The sequence below is a fragment of the Chlorocebus sabaeus genome, chromosome 21 (genome assembly GCF_047675955.1).
Source record: "Chlorocebus sabaeus isolate Y175 chromosome 21, mChlSab1.0.hap1, whole genome shotgun sequence".
Classification (NCBI taxonomy): domain Eukaryota; kingdom Metazoa; phylum Chordata; class Mammalia; order Primates; family Cercopithecidae; genus Chlorocebus; species Chlorocebus sabaeus.
In genome coordinates this window covers 98,166,232-98,186,587 of record NC_132924.1, presented here as the reverse complement: position 1 = coordinate 98,186,587, position 20,356 = coordinate 98,166,232, and positions in this window count along the sequence as shown.

Sequence of the window (20,356 nt, the reverse complement as noted above, 5' to 3'; positions counted from 1 at the left end):
TTCTTCGGCATCCTGTACCCACAATCTTTCTTTCTTCTGTCTCTCCCTCCTTTCTTCTTTTCTACCTCTTCCCCTCATTTTTATTTTATTTTTATTGTTTTGAGACAGAGCTTCGCTCTTGTTGCCCAGGCTACAGTGCAATGGCACTATCTCAGCTCACCGCAACCTCCGCCTCCTGGTTTCAAGCAATTCTCCTGCCTCAGCCTCTTGAGTAGTTGGGATTACAGGCATGTGCCGCCACGCCTGACTAATTTTGTATTTTTAGTAGAGATGGGGTTTCTCCACGTTGGTCAGGCTGGTCTTGAACTCCCAACCTCAGGTGATCCACCCACCTCGGCTTCCCAAAGTGCTGGGATGACAAGTGTGAGCCACAGCCCCTGGTCCTACCTCTTCCCTCTCTTTTTTCTCTTTTCCCTTCTTTATTCTCTTCTTTCTTCTCTTCCATCTTCTCTCTCTATATTTATTGGTCTGTCATTCTTTCTATATCCTTAGCTTTTAAAAACTTAGTTGAATTTCTAATTGTAAAAATAATTAATTTACTAATAGACATTAAATAGTGAAACTTCACCAAGCAGATATAGATATGTCATCTTGCCAACTCTCTTAACATCCAAAGTAATTTTCTGATTCTTGAGTCATTTCATTGAGATGATTTTCAATCTTTAAGCACTGATTTATCAGTAATCATTTTAGATTACTCCTTATTACACTTCATTTATCTTGAATACTTTTATCCTGTTTTTTAAAATTTCACAACTCTGTCTTCTACCTTTAATAACATTGAATGCAGATTATCCACAACTGAACGTTTTTATACTCTTAAGTACATACACTTAACTTGTTATTATGATCATTTAATCATTCAAAATTATAGTGAACTGGGTGCCACTTAAAGAACGTAGCCATTCCCTATTCCACAACCCTATACATGACATAAATTTAAATATTGGAATAAGTAAATGTGGGCATAAATATAAGGAAAGGAAGAAAAGGATACAATCACACAGAGTATGTCATATTCACTTGTGATCTTTGGGAATTTTATGACTGAGACTTATATAAGCTTAATGAAACTAATTTGGGAGTGGTTTGAAGGGACATTACTTTTTGGGCAATAAAGGTACAGTTATGTGCCACTTGGCAATGTTTCCATCAATGACAGACCATATATACAACTGTGGTCCTATAAGATTAAAATGGAGCTGAAAAGTTCCTATCTCCTAGTGATGCAGTAGCCGTTGCATTGTCATAGCACAACACATTACTCATATGTTTGTGGGGATGCTTGTGTAAGCAAACCTACTGCACTGCTAGTTGTATAAAAGCATAGCACATATAACCATGTACAGTACTAATACTAGGTGTATTAGCCTGTTCTAATGCTTCTAATAAAAACATACCCAGGACTGGGTAATTTATAAAGAAAGCAAATTTAATTGACTCACAGTTCCTCATGGCTGGGGAGGCCTCAGGAAACTTACAATCATGGCGGAAGGCACCCCTTCACAGGGTGGCAGGAGAAAGAATCAGAAAATAACAGTTAAGTCAAGGGAGAAGCCCCTTATAAAACCATCAGATCTCGTAAGAACTCACTATAACGAGAACAGTATGGGGGAAATTGACCCATGATCCAATTATCTCCACCTGGTCCTACCCTTGACACGTGAGGATTATTACAATCCAAGATGAGATTTTGGGTAGGTCACAGCCACACCATATCACTTGATGAGAATAAATGACTATGTTACTGGTTTATGTATTTACTATACTGCACATCTCATCATTATCTTAGAGTAGACACCTTCTACTTTTTTTTAAGTTAATCTTAAAACATCCTCAGGCGGGTGTTTCAGGGATATTCCAGAAGAAGGCATTGTTATCATAGGAGATGACAGCTCTATGCATGTTTTTGCCCCTGAAGACCTTCCAGTGAGACAAGGTAAAGAGGTGGAAGACAGTGATATTGATGATCCTGACCCGGTGTAGGCCTATGCTAATGTGTTTGTTTCATAGACAGAGTCTCCCTCTGTTGCCCAGGACAGAATGCAGTGTCATAATCATAGCTCATTACAGGTTCAAATTCTTGAACTCAAGTGATACTCCCACTGCTTCAGCCTTTCAAGAAGCTGGGTTAGGTTTCTTATTACAAAAAGATGGAGTTCTGCTATGTTGTCCAGACTAAACTTGAACTCCTGACCTCAAGCAATACTCCTGCCTAAGCCTTTGGAGTAGCTGGGACTACAGGCACATGCCACTGTGCCAGCTATTGTGTCTCACCTTTTTAAAATAGTTTAAAAAGTAAAAAATAAAAATAAAATTTAAAAAGTAAAATTGCTTATAGAGTAAGATTATAAAAAAAATTTGTACAACTGTACAATGTGTTTTATGTTTGAGCTGTGTTATAACCAAAGAGTAAAAACACTGAAAAAATTAAAAGTTTATAAAGTAAAATGTTACAGTAGGCTAAGGTTAATTTATTATTGAGGAAGGGAAAAGCATTATGAATTTATCATAGTCTAGGTGCACATTATTTAAAATGTCTGTAGGAGTAAACAGTCATGTCCTAGGCCTTCACATTCACTTACCATCCACTCACTGACCCAGAATAACTTCCAGTCCTGGGAAGTCCCCTATACAAGTCTACTTTTTTTTTTTTTTTTTATCTTTTATACCATATTTTTACTGTACCTTTTTTATGCTTAGATATGTTTCGATATGCAAATACTCATCGTTGTATTATAATTGCCTACAGTATTCAGTACAATAACATGCTGTACAGGTTTGTAGCCAGGAGCAGTAGGCTATGCCATATAGCCTATGTAGGTAGTAGGTTATACAATCTAGGTTTGTGCAAGTACAGTCAATGCTTTTCAAACAATGACAAAATCACCTGATAACACATTTCTCAGAAACTATCTCCTTTGTTAGACAACCTATGATTCTATCCTTTAAAGTGCCATAATTGTCTGCTGGTGGAATGAAATAAATACAAAATTGATAAAAGCACAGGGGAGAAGAATGAGCACCAGTAATATAAGGACTAGGCTAGGTAATCTTTGAATCACTCTAGCTCTGAGCTCCAGCAATTCTATGTTCAATATTTCCCAAAAACAGAAAGCTGGTTTCCTACAAAGATGTTCTTAACAAAACACAGTCATCAGACTCCTGAAATTTTACACCACTATTTGTCAATTTTGCTGGGAAAATAGAGAAAAGGCTGGAAATAAAATAACACCATCACCCGGTGTGCAAAAAAACGATAATGGCTGGAGTATATTTCGTGTACAGGCATACCTCATTTTATTGCACTTCGCTTTACTACACTTGGCAAATATTGCACTTTTTACACTTTGAAGGTTTGTGGCTACCCTGCATCAAGCAAGTCTATCAGCTCCACTTTTTCAGCAGCACGTACTCACTTCATGTCTCTGTGTCACATTTTGGTAATTCTCAAAATGTTTCAAATTTTTTATTGCTATTATATATATTATGGTATATCTGGTTTATGTATTTACTATACTATACATCTCATCATTATTTTAGAGTAGACAGCTTCTACTTTTTTTAAGTTCATCTTAAAACATCCTCAGGCGGGTCTTTCAGGGATATTGCAGAAGAAGGCATTGTTATCATAGGAGATGACAGCTCTGTGCATGTTATTACCCCTGAAGACCTTTCAGTGAGAAAAGATAAGGAGGTGGAAGACAGTGATATTGATGATCCTGACCCGGTGTAGGCTGATCACTGATCTGTGATCAGTGATCTTTTAGGTTACTATTGTAATTGTTTTGGGGTGCCAGGAACCATTCCCATATACAGTGGCAAATTTAACTGATAAATGTTATGTGTGTTATGACTGCTTCACCTACTGGCTATTACCCCATGTAGATCCCTATCCATGGGCCTTCCTATTTCCTGAGACATAAGAATATTGAAATAGGGAAAATTAATAATCATACAATGGCCTCCAAGTGTTCAAGTGAAAAAAAGAGTGGCATGTCTCTCATTTTTATACCAAAAACTTAGTGATAAATAATCAAAGTAAGTGATTAATGCTTGTTGAAAGCTGAAACAGGCTAAAAAGTAAGCCTATTGTGCCAAACAATTAGCCAAGTTGTGAATGCAAAGGAAAAGTTTTTGAAAGAAATTGTAAGTGCTACTCCAGTGAATGTATGAATGATAAGAAATCTGATATTGTTTGACTGTGTCCCCATGCAAATCTAATCTTAAATTTTAGCTTCCATAATCCCCACATGTCATGGGAGGGACCTGGTGGGAGGTAATTGAATCATGGGAGCAGGTTTTCCCATGCTGTTCTCATGATAATGAATAAGTCTCACGAGGTCTGATGGTTTTATTAAGGGCAGTTCTCCTATACATGATCTCTTGCCTGCCACCATGTAAGACGTGCCTTTGCTCCTCCATCACCTTCCACCATGATTGTGAGGCCTCCCCAGCCATGTGGAACTGTGAGTCTATTAAACTTTTTTTTCTTTATGAATTACCCAGTCTCAGCTATTTCTTCATAATAGTATGAAAATGGACTAATACAGTAAATTGGTACTAGTAGAGTGGGGTGCTTCTATAAAGATACCAGAAAATATGGTAGCATCCTTGGAAAAGGGGAACAGGCAGAGGCTGAAACAGTTTGAAGGACTCAGAAGAAGTCAGGAAAATGTGGGGAAGTTTGGAACTTCCTAGAGACTTGGAGGGCTCAGAAGACACGAAGACGTGGGAAAGTTTGGAACTTCCTAGAGACTTCTGAATGACTTTGACCAATATCTTAATAGTGATATGGACAATAAAATCCAGGCCAAGGTGGTCTGAGATGGAGATGAAGAACTCATTGGGAACTAGAGCAAAAATGACTTCTTATGCTTTAGCAAAGAGACTGGCAGCATTTTGCCCCGCCCTAGAGATCTGTGGAACTTTGAACTTGAGAGAGATGATTTAGGGTATCTGGCAGAAGAAATTTTTAAGCAGCAAAGCATTCAATATGTGACTAGGGTGTTCTTAAAAACATTCAATTTTATTCACTTACAAAGATATGGTTTGGAATGGAACTTATATTTAAAAGGGAAGCAGAGCATAAAAGTTTGGAAAATTTACAGCTTGATGATGTGATAGAAAACAAAACAAAACAAAAAAACAAACATTTTCTGAGAAGAAATTGAAGCCTGCTGCAGAAATTTGCATAAGTAATAAAGAGTCAAATGTTAATCACCAACAAAATGGGGAAAATGTCTCCAGGGCATATTAGAGACCTTCCTGGCAGCCCCTATCATGGGACCCGAGGCCTTGGAGAGAAAAATGGTTTTGTGGGCCCATTCCAGGGACCCACTGCTCTGTGCAGCCCAGGGACTTGGCGGGCCCTGTGTACCACCGCTCCAGTCTGTGGCTAAAAGGAACCAAGATACAACTCAAGCCATGGCTTTAGAGGGTTCAAGACCCAAGACTTGGCAACTTCCACACAGTGTTGAGCCCGCAGGTACACAGAAATCAAGAATTGAGGTTTGGGAACCTCTGTCTAGATTTCAGAGAATGTGTGGAAACACCTGGATGTCCAAACAGAGACGTGCTGCAGGGGTGGAGCCCTCATGGAGAACCTCTGTTATGGCAATGTGGAAAGGAAATGTGGGGCACAGGCACTCACACAGAGTCCTCACTAGGGCACTGCCTAGTGGTGCTGTGAGAAGAGGGCCACCATCCTCCAGACCCCAGAATGGTAGATCCAACAATAGCTTGTGCCATGCACATAGAAATGTCATGGGCACTCAATGCCAGCCCATGAAAGCAGCCAGGAGAGGGGCTATACCCTGCAAAGCCACAGAGTTGGAGCTGCCCACCACTGTGGGCGTGGGAACTCACTTCTTGCATCAGCGTGACATATATGTGAGACATGGAGTCAAAGGAGATAATTTTGGAGCTTTAAGTTTGACTGCCCTGCTGGCTTTTAGACTTGCATGGGGTTTATAGCCCCTTTGTTTTGGCCAATTTCTCCCATCTGGAATGAGCATATTTACCCAATGCCTACACCTCCATTGTATCTGGGAAGCAACTAAATTGCTTTTGATTTTGCAGGCTCATAGGCAGAAGGAACTTGCCTTGTCTCAGATAAGACTTCGGATTGTGGACTTTTGACTTACTGCTAAAATGAGTTAAGACTTTGGTGAACTGTTGGGAAGGCATGATTTGTTTGAAATGTGAGGGTATGAGATTTGGGAGAGGCAGAGGTGGAATTATATGGTTTGGCTGTGTCCCCTCCCAAATCTCATCTTGAACTGTAGCTCCCATAATCTTCACATGTCATGGGAGAGACGCAGTGGGAGATAATTGAACCATGGGGATTGATTTTCCTATGCTGTTCTCATGATAGTGAATAAGTCTCACAGAATCTGATAGTTTTATAAAGGGCACTTCTCCTGCCCATGTTCTCTTTCCTGCTGCCATGTAAGATGTGCCTTTGCCCCTCCTTCGCCTTCTGCCATGATTACGAGGCCTCCCAAGGCATGTGGAACTGTGAGTCCATTACACCATTTTCTCTTTATAAATTACCAGTCTTGGGTATTTCTTCATAGTAGTAAGACAATAGACTAATACAAAAGTAATACAGTATTACTGCTGGTATGGGGACAGTTTTAGTGGTCTAGACAGAAAATAAAATTCGCCGCAACATTTTGTTAAGTCAAAACCAAATCCAGACCCAAACCCTAATTTTCTTTAATTCTGTGATGTCTAACAGCGATGAGAAAGCTACAAAAGAAAGATCTAAAGCTAGCATAGCTTGATTTGTGAAGTTTTAAAAAAAGAAACTGTCTCTATAACATAGAAGTGCAAAGTGAAGCAATAAGTACTAATGTAGAATATAAATCACAGGTTATCCACAAGATGCAGCTAAGACAATTGATGAGGGTGGTGACACATAACAGCAGATTTTTCAATGCAGATAAAACAATCTTCTCTTAAAATAAGATGCCATCTAGGACTTTCATAGCTAGAGAAGAGAAGTCAATGCATGGCTTCAAAGCTTCAAAGGACAGGCTGCCCCTCTTGTTAGGGGCCAATGCAATTGGTGACTTTAAGTTGAGGCCAGTGGTCATTTATCTTCTGAAAATCCTAGGGTCCCTCAGAATTATGCTAAATCAACTCTGCCTGTGCTCTGTAAATGGAACAACAAAGCTATGACTTACTGAATTTTTTAAGCCCTGTTGAGACCTACTGCTCAGAAAGAAAAATTTCTTTCAAGATATTCCTGCTCATTGGCAATGTGTCTAGTCACACAAGAGCTCTGATGGAGATATACAAGGAAGTTAATGTTGTTTTCATGCCTGCTAATATGACATCCATTCTGCAGCCCATGGATCAAAGGATACTTTCAACTTTCAAGTCTTATTTAACAAATGCATTTTGTAAAGCTATAGCTACCATAAACAGTGCTTCCTATGATGGATCTGAGCAAGGTAATTTTAAAATCTTCTAGAAAGTATTCACCATTCTAGCTGCCATTAAGAACATTTGTGATTCATAGGAAGAGGTCAAAATATTAACATTAACATGCATCTGGAAAAAGTTGGTTCCAAATCCCATGAAAGATTTTGAGGAGTTTAAGACTTTGGTGGAAGAAGTAACTACGATTGTTGTAGAAATGACAAGAAAACTGGAGTTAAAAACAGAGTCTGAAGATGTGACTTAATTTGTTGTAATCTCAGGATAAAACTTTAACAAATGAGGAGTTGCTTCTTATAGATGGGCGAAGAAAGTGGTTTATTAAGATGAAAACTACTCCTGGTGAAGATGCTGTGAACATTATTGAAATTTCAAATAAAGTTTTAGAATATTACATAAAATTAGTTGCTAAATACAGACAGGGTTGAAAGGTTTGACTCCTATTCTGAAACTTCAACTGTAGTGGTAAAATGTTATCAAACAGTGTCACACATTACAGAAAAATCATTCATTAAAGGAACAGTTAATTGATGCAGCAAACTTCATTGTCTTATTTTAAGAAATTGCCACAGCCACCCAAACCTTCAGTAGCCATCACCTGGTCAATCAGCAGCCATCAATATTCAGGCAAGACCTTCCACCAGCAAAAGCATTAGGACTCACTAAAGGCTCAGATGCTTGTTAGCATTTTCAGCAATGAAGCATTTTTAAATTAAAGTGTATACATTTTTGTCTTTAGACATAATGCTGTTACACACTTAATAGACTGCAGTATTATGCAAACATAACTTTTATATGTCCAGGAAACTAAAAAATTCATGTCTCATCTGATGGAGATATTTGCTTAATGCAGTGGTCTGGAACCAAACCTACAATATCTCTGCAGAATGCCTGTATATCCTTAAAAGACCTTTTTGTAACTGCGTGTCCTTTGCCTATTTTGGGATTAGCAGAAAAAAAATCCCAAGAAATAGCTAGGTGTGTTATAGACCTGAAGAGGTCAAAATCCCTGATTTATCCAATGTTAAAAGGTTGATTTGACTAAAATATTGTTATTTAGTTGGTTGACTTTGCATTATATTAGATCTAGATGTGGCCAAATATGTTGCTATACAAAAAAAGGAGTCTGTGAGAATCAATGCAACTGTTATTCATCACCAAGACAGGTTACTAAGGCTGTAGGTACAGAGTTAGTGATGCTCATGACTGAGGAGAAAGAGGAAAGGGCTACAATGACCAGTTCTTATGAAGAATTCTGTTTGCACAGTATAGATGCTGATTGCGGTCACTTACACTCATCCCCTGGCCTTGTCATTTTATCTGCTTTTAGCATTCACGTTTCCTTAGTCCTAAGGTTTTTCAGTTACCTCCTATTTCTAATTCTTTCACCCCAGGCTAACTTTCTTATTCTTGCTCACCCATTAACAGCTGTGGCGTCTCATAGGCAACACTATGGGTTTGGATCCTGTTGGAGCCAGAAAGCCCCCTCCATGGCAAGACCTTCCATCTGCTAGGTGCCTGTTTGCATAAGATTTTTAAAACCCATGTATTTAAATAATACTTCCAGCTTTCACAAGTTTCTTTGCTTCAAAGAGAGATATTTAATGCAACCTCTGGCTTCCAGATTCTTCATACACCTGGATATATTTATTGCTATTCTAACTCTTCACTCCTAGCATTGCCTTAAGTACTTCAGAAAAAAAAAAAAAAAAAAAAAAAAAAAAAAAAAAAAAAAAAAAAAAAAAAAAACCACTTTTGTTCTTGTCTAAAACGGTTTAAATATTAAGCTCTTCCAACTATATTGTTCATTTTAGTAACAATCTACTTAACAAATAGTTGAGATGGTAACCTCTCAAATTAATTCAACCCTGCTTGCAGGTGAATTCTATGTAAATCAAGCAAAACTTAGGTGTGAGTGATGTTTCAATGACACTGTTTTTGGTGGCTGCACACATACCTGGTCAAAGGGGAATTATCTTCTTCAAATGTCTTTCAATAAATGAATTGAATGAATGTATCTAAATGAAAACATTACTAAAGAGGGTTGACCTAGCAAAAAGTTTATATGTAAAGTATCTCAACAGTGACAACTACTTGAAGACTGCTCCAAAGATATCTAGAAATAGAGCATCTTTAAGTATTTGAAGGCCTACAGTCTGCCTTGCCCAAACTCAAGTAGTCTCAGCAGATTCTCTTTCCAAAGTTTTTCAACAACCCCGCTGCCTTCTCCTCTTTTGCTTTTTTTTTTTTAACTGTAAGTTCTAGAATACATGTGCAGAATATGCAGGTTTGTTACATATGTATACATGTGCCCTGGTGGTTTGCTGTACCCATCAACCCGTCATCTAGGCTCTAAGCCCTGCATGCATTAGGTATTTGTCCTAATGCTCTCCCTCCCCTTGATCCCCACCCCCTGACAGACCCCAGTCTGTGAGGTTCCCCTCCTGTGTCCATGTGTTCTCATTGTACAACTCCCACTTATGAGTGAGAACATGCGGTGTTTGGTTTTCTGTTCCTGTGTTAGTTTGCTGAGAATGATGGTCTCCAGATCCATCCATGCCTCTGCAAAGGACATGAACTCATTGTTTTTTATGGCTGCATAGTATTCCATGGTGTATATGTGACACACATTTTCTTTATCCAGTCTATCATTCGTGGGCATTTGGGTTGGTTCCAAGTCTTTGCTATTGTAAATAGTGCTGCAATAAACATACATGTGCATGTATCTTTATAGCAGAACGATTTATAATCCTTTGGGTATATACCCAATAATGGGATTGTTGGGTCAAATGGTATTTCTGGTTCCAGATCCTTGAGGAATTGCAACACTGTCTTCTACATGGTTGAACTAATTTACACTCTCATCAACAGTGTAAAAGTGTTCTTATTTCTCCACATCGTCTCCAGAATCTGTTGTTTCCTAACTTTTTAATGATCGCCATTCTAACTGGCATGAGATAGTACTTCATTGTGATTTTGATTTGTGTTTGTCTTTTTGCTTTTAACTCTGACTCTTCTAACTACCCCTACCTCCTACTACCATACTCAACAGTGGTATTTCCAGACCAAGCTTTCCAGAAGCATAATGTAGGACTTAGAATATTGCTGGCATTCTGCTAGCATATAATTTTCACTTTTAGTGATATCTATTCCTTCACATTTTAGAGTATATTGAATGTATACATATGCCTCCTATATTGTTTTTATGCATGCTGGCAAAATTGCTAACTATGCATGACAAGATTACAACTTATTGTAGAATAGAGATTGTTCATATTTGTGTCAGTTACAAGAAATAAGTGAAAATCCTTTTATCAATAAGAAATAAATTTAGTTCATTTTACAGTCAGAAAACTTTATCTGAGAGCTATATTATAAAAGAAGTGCCAGTGATTAACTACCTGCAATGATCTTCTCTTCCATGTGGCAGCATGTAAGCATTAGGGAGAGAATGAATTTCTCAGTTATAGGATGTATTTGTAAAAAAGGAAAAGATGTAAAAGATACAAGAAGAGCAAAGTCTTCTTCTCCTTAATAGCTGTTTCCTACTTATAGGGGCAGGAAATAGTCATAGGCACTAGAGCCATTTCCCCTTATTTGGGATCAAAAGCTGTAATCAAAGTCTATAACCAAAGATATATGGGAGTCCATTGTCTCCTTGAAAGTTCCTGAGTAGGAAAATGAGGCAGAATTTTAACAGGGAGGAAGAATATTCTAGAAGGGAAAAGGAAGACTCAGTTTTCCATATGACCCATCTAGGGGGTTCAGACTATATCCTAGGAGCCCCTACCTCACCAAAACTATCCAAGCAATGGTCCAAATTTTCAGGTCATAAAATAAATTTGACAAGAGATCTCAGTTTGAATTGATGATCAGGGACTTGACTTGCCACTTTGTTAATTTCATGAAACCATAGAATTATTAGAGTTTGGTTTAAAGTTAGATTTTTTATTTTTATTTATTTTTATTTAAAAAAATGTTTTATAGAGATGGGGTCTGACTTTGTTTCCAAGGCTGGTCTCAAACTCCTGGACTCAAACAATCCTCCCAACTCAGCCTCCAAAAGTGCTAGGATCACAGATGTGAGCCAGTATGCCTAGTCTATAGTTAGAATTTGATTTAAGATTGAGATTGAAGAGAATCTGGGAATTGAATTTAGAAATGTTAAGACTCTTGAAAATCTTACTTTATGGAGCAAGTAATACTCATCAGACTTGTATTCTGCATTAATTTTAGTCAAGGTCAATGTTGTTCTTAGAAATTACCTATCTTCAATGGAAATTAAAGTTAATGATGTATTATTTTCATTATGCTACCCCTAAAGCCTGGCCTTGATCAAAAAAATAAACAATTAGTAATTAAATATAAGAATAAAAGTATGACCGGACTTCAACATATCGCTTCAGGTCTGGAGCCAGCAAGTAACTAATAGTATTTAATAGGGTGAGAGCTTTACTGTGACTTAGAAAAGAATCAATAATGTAATATCAAAATGTAATGTAATCAAAAATGTCTTTCATTTCTGTTTATATACTGTGTTAGTTCATATGCATTACTGTAAATGTATGCCTGAGTCTGAGTAATTTATAAAGAAAAGAGGTTTATTTTAGCTCATGGTTCTGCAGACTGTACAAGCATGGCACCAACACCTGCTCAGCCTCTGGTGAGGGCCTAGGAATCTTCCAGTCACTGCAGAAGGTGGAGGAGGAAGCAAGTGCATCACATGGAGGAGAGGGAACAAGCAAGAGGGGGGTGAGGTACTACACTCTTTTAGATAACCTGTGAACTCAGAAGTGGAACTCATTCATTACCATGAAAAGGGCATCAGCCCATTCAGGAGGGATCTGTCCCCATTACCCAACACGTTCCTCCAGGCCCCACCTCTAACTTTGGGGATCACATTTCACATCATATTTGGAGGGGACAAACATCCAAACAGTATTATATACATACATGAGAGAAGGTAAGTAGAAATATAAAATGAACTGAATGTGTGTCTTATATTCTTGCTCTATGAGGACATTTATTTTTATAGCTACATTGTTTGTGGATTTCAGAGTTATTTACCTTAACCTATTGAAGATAGGTTTGCAGAGAACTGCTCCCTCTGCGTACCTAACAGTTCACTTTACCTACACATCATCCAGTGTTGGCTTGTGCAAATTTCAGTTACATGTTCCTTGAGATTACACCAAACTGTGAAATTTGGCAAAATAACCAAATCTACATAAATGTTAGCAAGTGTCTAAAGTTATTTCCCTATTTCCCTGTCATTGTTTTCCATTCTTTTACAATGATAAATTAATTACAACCTAGGACCAAATTATATATCCACAGAATTTTGGAGCTCAGATATGGATATAGAGAAACAAAAATATTAAATTGGCTTCCTCCAATTATATTTTACCTTTAAAACAGCCCATTCTTATTCGTAACTTGCCATAAAGTAATTTTTAGAAATATTTTTCTACCATTCTACAAAAAAAGTTGTAAATTTTAATACCACTATTTCTGTATTAAAATAAATTAAATTTTAGTACAATTCAAGCCAAACAGTACAGGCCCAAAACATCTATGTTAATCCACTGAACCTAGTGTCTCTAAAGAAAATAGTACAGGCTGTGCATGGTGGTTCACGCCTGTAATTCCAACACTTTGGGAGGCCAAGGCAGGCGGATCATCTGAGGTCAGGAGTTTGAGACCAGCCTAACCAACACAAAGAAACCTCATCTCTGCTAAAAATACAAAATTAACTGGGCATGATGGTGCATGCCTGTAGTCCCAGTTACTCAGGAGGCTGACGAGGAGAATCACTTGAACCCGGGAGGCAGAAGTTGCAGTGAGCTGAGATCACACCATTGCACTCCAGCCTGGGCGACAGAAAAACATGATGGCCATCATTAGATCTCAAAATTTATTTTACTAATATTACATTTTAAGGTGTTAGAAAACCCATTGCAATACCATATGAGAAGTTTCTATTCAAAATGATTTAGCTTTTAAGAGTTATCAGATCTGTTATTGGCTAATAATGAGAACATTATTTTCTTCTAAATCTTTATATTAGGCACAATCTAAAGCAATTTATCCTTATTTAAAAGCTATGGGAACTTATATAAAATAACAAATAAAAGTTGGTAAATCTTCATTTGCTATTTAACTGGTCTAATGATTATATTTCTAATAACTTTTTAAAATAATTTTTTTGCTTTTCAAATATTGGAAAAATAATCAAGGTTAAAATATTTGAGCCTTACTCTCTGTGCCCCTAGCTTCTTTAAATTTTTTTCTCAATTATATGAAGTACCCTGCTATAGCATTATAGCCCTAAGATTTAATGGAGTTTCATTTAATTCTGCGGCCTCAAATTTTTAATGATTGTGAAAAATGATAATATGGATCATGAGATATATATATAATAAAAGTATTCATTGTTTTGTTTGACTCTGTTTAAAGTAACTAAGAACAATACTGTTCTTTTAAGAGCTCACAATAGTAATCTGAAATTTAAAACTGGTGGTGAATGGCTACACACCATTTCTCATGAAGGCAGGCCTCCATCCTAATTGATCAGGTAACTGTCTTATTGGTCTGTGTTCATATATGTTGTTTTGAATATCATCCCTGAATATAACTGTACTTTCTCTAAGCCAGTCTCGGCTTGTGTTGATTTATGAACAAGCACACAAACTGAAACTCATCAATCTGACATCCAAAATGCACTAAAAAGTCATCTTTACTGCAGTCTACAGTGATGGTATTAATTGTGTGTCTTTCAAAGTATCTATGCATTTGAGCAACTGCTTTCAAATCTCTCTGTTGCTACATCCCTTACTTTCTGGCATGCATATTTTCTCACGCTTTCCTGTCTATGCAGGTATTCCTCCTCCACTCCTGCCCACTGCTCCAAACATGCAGAGATTCTCTTCTCTGCTTGACATCTGTCAGAGGAGTCTTTTTCAGTTTAGTGTATGTGCCAACGTTTCTCCATCCTCCTTGAAAGGATTCTTTCATTACCTGTCATTTGCTTGTCAGTGCTCCTCCAGATCCATCTTGTCTCCTCTTCATCCAATATGAACAACAACAAAACTCAAGAGTCAAGGAGACAAATACAGAAATCTTCCTGAATGAGGAGAATAACAATTTTAAACACTTACATATAATATTTAGCCCCCTTCACACAAAATAATTGCTAGTTGACACATTCGTTCATGCATCACCATTTACAATGTCTTAATAAGTATTTGGTTATTTTAAAACTGCTCTGTCCACTCTTTTTGGAGAAAAGCTCACTTCCACTTTATTTTCTCCAAGATACCAAATATGCAGCTTAGTGAATTTTGTTCCTTCTCAGCATTTGTTAGGCATTTATAATTTGTATATGATACCACCACCTTTCTGGCATGAGACAGTGGCCTTTCCTGCCCAGCCTTCCTACTTCAGAACACTTTGATAAGGTGTTGGGAGAGTGGAGGAAGAGGATGGCTTACAAATTTTGCTCTTACTCATTAAATTGTAAACCACTTGCTCCTAAAAGTTTTCAGTTTGAATCTGCCAACTTCTAGGACTGCAGAAAATGATTCACTCTGCATGGACAAGTCTCCTGTGAGGAATAATAATCACACGTATAACAGACCGAAAGTAAGAATCATTGTTAAGGCACCATTTCCATTGGTATGGCATTTTCTGAACCAAAAGGCTAGTGCAGAACTGACTCAAAGATAGTCATGTTACTGTTTTATTCCTTAAAATAGCTATTCTGCAGAAGGTATTCCTCAGAGACATCACCAAATACTGACCCAGGCTATTCCTGCTTAGCTTAGCCTGACAGTTTCAGTATTTTAGTTTTATTGCCTTAGCTGGGGGAAAAAATCCTACTTGCCTTCTCTTAGCATATTAATAGTGTGGAAACACACTGCTGTCACCCTTGCTTCTCAACAGTTTAAGATGAAGTTGTTCTCTAAATGAGTCAGTGTTGACTGGTTGGCTGGCCCTTGTCAGGATTCAGCTGTCAATCATAAAAGAAAAACTTCTCAAGTGCTATGTGAAAAAGCTGTCCTAACACAGCATTGTGCAAAGACGGGCATAAATAAAATATTTGACAACAAGATTTCCTGGAGCTGCTGAAGTTCACGGCTACTGGAGAAGGATATTTTAAGTTATCCAGAGGATTTTCACTAAACATTGAAGTATCATTAAGCCAGCAATGACAGTTGAGTGTGATTAGCGTTCTGACAGAGGACAGAATACTAGAGGACATAAGAGGAGTGTCTAAATCAGACATGAGAGATGAAGGCTGGCTTCCCTCATGAAGTCATGTATAAACTAGAACCTGAATGAAGGGTGGGCAAGATTTAGCCAAGCAAAGAGGTAAGAGAGACTTTTATCAATGATCTACCTCCCCCAACCTCCTCTTTCAAACAAAGAGCTATGAAAGGGTAAAAGAGTATGCAAATCATCTATGTGCTTAGAGATGCCCACATAGCTTAGATCCAAACTGAGATAACATAAATTATTAATTTTTTATTTTTATTTTTATGTTACTTTAAGTTCTGGAATACATGTGCTGAATGTGCGGGTTTGTTACACAAATATACATGTGCCATGGTGGTTTGCTGCACCTATCAACCCGTCATCTAGGTTTTAAGCCCCGCATGCCTGAGATATTTGTGCTAATGCTCTCCCTCCCTTTGCCCCCAACTTCCCAACATAAATTATTTAAGGTCATTGTATGTACATTGATTACAAATTTGAAGAAATACACCACTGTCAGAAATAGGTCCTCACTAGCACCATGAGGCCATTAGGATCTTCAGGAATAAATACCTAAGTCAGAGGGCCAAACTCATCAGTTTAGAAACTGGCCCAAAACTAATTCTTCCCCACAGAGAGAACGACTCATTTTGTGGTCATTTTTTCTCTTATCTGACCTAACAATAATAGACAGAAACAGCCACCTTTCCTCAATCTAAACACAGGGCAACTGCACACTGTCCTGCCAAAGATTTCAGGACTGAACGTGTTTATCTCATTTCACAAATAGTTTGTACCTCCTGTCTATGGTTTTCCAAAATATTATCCTCCTATGTTGTGCCTCCTCATGCCACTGACTTAAGCTTTCAAAGCATACCCCCAATGACGTGGCTGTTCCCATAGCATTTTCAAAGGATATTTATTCCCTCTTTACCCGTATCAAGTGATAGGCTCAATGTTCTCACTTTCTATTTCATTGTGCAAACCATTGTGCATGAGCCCTCTTTACTTAGTAACTCATTCCTTCTGGGAGTTTCCCTCTCTTCCTCCTCTTCACAGTCCTTTATCATAGCTGGGCTCACTCCTTTCTATCTACCTCTCACACAAGAAACTCAACATACTGGACTTTCAGTTTCTTTGTTTTCTTTAGTTGTGTGGAGAAAATATATCATATAGACAAAATAATGTTTAAACTATTTCTGTTCATTTCAATAAGAATAATATAATGAACACCTACATACCAACACTGATAGTCCTCTGGTTAAGGAATGGATCTTTCCTTAAAGCCAGTTGTGTGCCCATCTCCATCATGTGTTTGGCAGCACGCCCCCCCATCACCCCTTGCCTATTATTTCTATTCATTTCTCTTCATTGTACCACCTATGAATAATCAAAAGAATTTATTGTTTTTAATTTTGTTCATTCTTGAGCTTTATACACATGAAATTATACTATATGTATTTTTGTGTGCATAAAACAACTGTGTAGGGTAAGTTCGGGTTAAATCTCAAAATCTTGACATAAGGGCTGTGATGGCTATTGTTTACTCATTTCATTTTTGGATAGTACTAAATTGTGTGACTACACCACAATTTAGTAATCTGCTCTATATTAGTTGTAAAAATGGTCAAAGGAAAATATCTAAAATAAATTTTTTAAATGCATTACAGAAATTAGCATGGAAATTGGTAGAAGTTCTAACATATATATAACTGGAGATTCAGAAGGAGGAGGGAGATATAAAAGAGTAGAAGAAATATTTAAAGGGATGATGACAGAACTTTTCAAAACCAGTTATTTTGGACTGAATGCTTATGTCCCCCCACAAATTCATATGTTGAAGCCCTAATCCCCATTGTATTGGTATTTGGAGAAGGGGCCTTTGAAGGTAATCAAGTTCAAAAAAATCATGAGGATGGTGCCCTCATGATGGATTAGCATCCTCATAATAAGAGGAAAAGAGACCAGAGCTCTCTCTCTCTTTCTGCTGCTTGAGAATACAGCAAAAAAGGAGTTGTCTGTAAAACAGGAAGAGGGCCCTCACCAGGAACCTAATTATACTGTCACCCTGATTTTGGACTTGCAGCTCCAGAACTGTGAGAAATAAGTGTTTGTTGTTTAAGCTACCCAGTTTATGGTATTCTGTTACACCAGTGCAAACTGACTAAGACACCAATTAGAGAAGCCCTAGGAACCCAAACAGGCTAGTAATAAACAAAACCACAACTAAGGGTACCTAGTAAAGTTACTTATACCAGTTAACATCAATTTTCCTACTCGATCGTGGCTATGGTCTCACTCCAAGAAGGGTTTAAAAGAGAGGACTTCACAGATCTGAGTTCAGACACCATGTCCTAGAATTTCCCCTTAATGTACATAGATTAAATTAAGAAACTACATTTTATTTCTAAAGTAGAAATATTATCATGACATTCTCCTGCTCAAAATTCTTTAGTGATTCCCGTTGGTCCAGTATAATACTCATTGCCCAAAACTACTATTTCACTTGATAAAATTATACACATGCTTTAAAACTCAAAATCGAGGTTAATTTTTTATTGCTGTGTTTTCTAACTTCCTACTCCCGTTCTGGGTGAGCTACTGACACTCTCTAGGTCTATAGCACACATGACAGCACTTACACTATTCAATTATTCTTGTTAACTGGTATCTCCTCACCCTTCCACACACATATACTCTAATATAAACCTCTTGAAATCAGGACGATGTATTTTACATCTGAATCTCCAGTATTTAGGACAATCATAATGCTTTATAAATACCTGAGGGTAAATGAAAGGCTTAATGACTACTCCTTTGGACAGCATCTTGGCTGCTGTGTTACAGTCACTTATTCTGATTTTGAACTATTACCCACTTCTGAGTTGCAATATGCCTGGTAGTAAAGCATAAACAACTAGTAAGCTCAAAGCAAAATGATCAAACCAAAAAATCACTTTTGAGCAAACCAACAAATAAATTGAATTTTGTTTAAAAAAATGCTTTTGAAGACTAAGCCATTTTCCGTATATCCAGACTCCTTAGCAAGATATAAAAGAGCGTAAGTTATAGTTTGCCGAATTATGTAGATACACTGCATATAGCATACTAAACATTTTAATTTTACTTTTATTAAAACTGAAGATCATCTTCCTTATTAAAGTTTTTGCAAAATCAAACTGTTGAGATGAAATGTAACACCTTCATTTGTATCAAGCTATCCAATAAACCAAATAAAACACTTTGCTGTTTGGTGTGCCTGATGAATATATTCAATGCTTTCAAGTGGTAAAGACGTGTCATAGATGTTGCTGTTGCCCCATGCAGATCTCCTTGATCAGGCAGGCCTATGCACACCACTGCCACTGTTGGCTGTTACCCACAGATTTTCTTTATTCAGGGAATGACTTTAGTTGTACATTCCCTCTGACCTTCTTCCATATTAACTATTGACTAATTGATAGGTCCACTTTCCTCAAGATGGAAACCACGTTCATGCATAATTCCTATCCAAAGCTTCTCAGGGGATCAGACTGAAGCTAGACTTCAACTAAAGGGCAACCTTGCTTAGCTCCTTCTCCTGACCTAGGATACTTCCTTCATTCTCTTTCTCCAGAGAGTGCACCCTCCATAAGCAACTGGAATGAAAATCCCTCCTCAAACTCTGCTTGTAGGGAAACTCATCTAAGACAAACTATTCTAACTAATAAATTGTTAAATATTTTAGAAGTCATTGCCTATTGAGTTTGGTAAGAAAAGTACAGTATTCCTGACTTTTCTTACAATAATTGGAGAAAATAATGATTGGAGAAAAATAATACTCAAGAGTTGTAAGTGAGATACAGTTGGGGAAAATCTTTGAGAAATGAGAGAAAAGGAAAAATGCAAGTAGAATGGCAATTGGATCCAATTCAGCATGTGCCATATCTGAATAAGTACAGTTTCAGAAAAAAATAAGAGGAGTATATTATAAAGAAAATAATTTCAAAACATTCTAGAGGGATATCTGAAGGATATGCGATTTCTCCTTGGAATACTCACCAAGTGTTCAGTAAGAGAGATGAGAAAAGATTAATGACAAGGAATGCTGTTACAAACATTTAGGAAAGAAATGTCATTGGATTCTTCCACAGTCACACTAGAAAAAAGACGATGGAGCCAACGTAACATGCTTTCAGTCACTATATTCTCAATTTTCAACTTAGAATTCCATACTGAACTGTACTCTCAATCTAATATGAAGGTAGAATATGTACGTTTTTAAATATGCAATTCTCAAGTTCTCAAAAGATTAATCAGAAAGCTTGTATCCTTTGCCAGGAAGCTTCTAAAGGATATATTTTAACAAAATGAAGAAGTAAATCAAGAAAAAATCCGGAACATCAAGGATGCCTCATGGAGAGGCAAATGAAATCCCAGGATCATGATAAAGAGGGGCTGCAAAGACATATTCTGAAAGTTAGAACATATTTGGAATAAATTTATTTTTCTCAGAAAGAGTTTAGAGATGAGTAAGTGAAATGTACACTGAAAATATGCAAAGAAAAAAGAAAATTATTGAACCAAAGCAAAACAAAAAGCTACTCAAGAATATAACAATTTCAGGAATTTGGATGTGTCTTGCTCCTACATACACAAAATTCTATTTACATGCTGT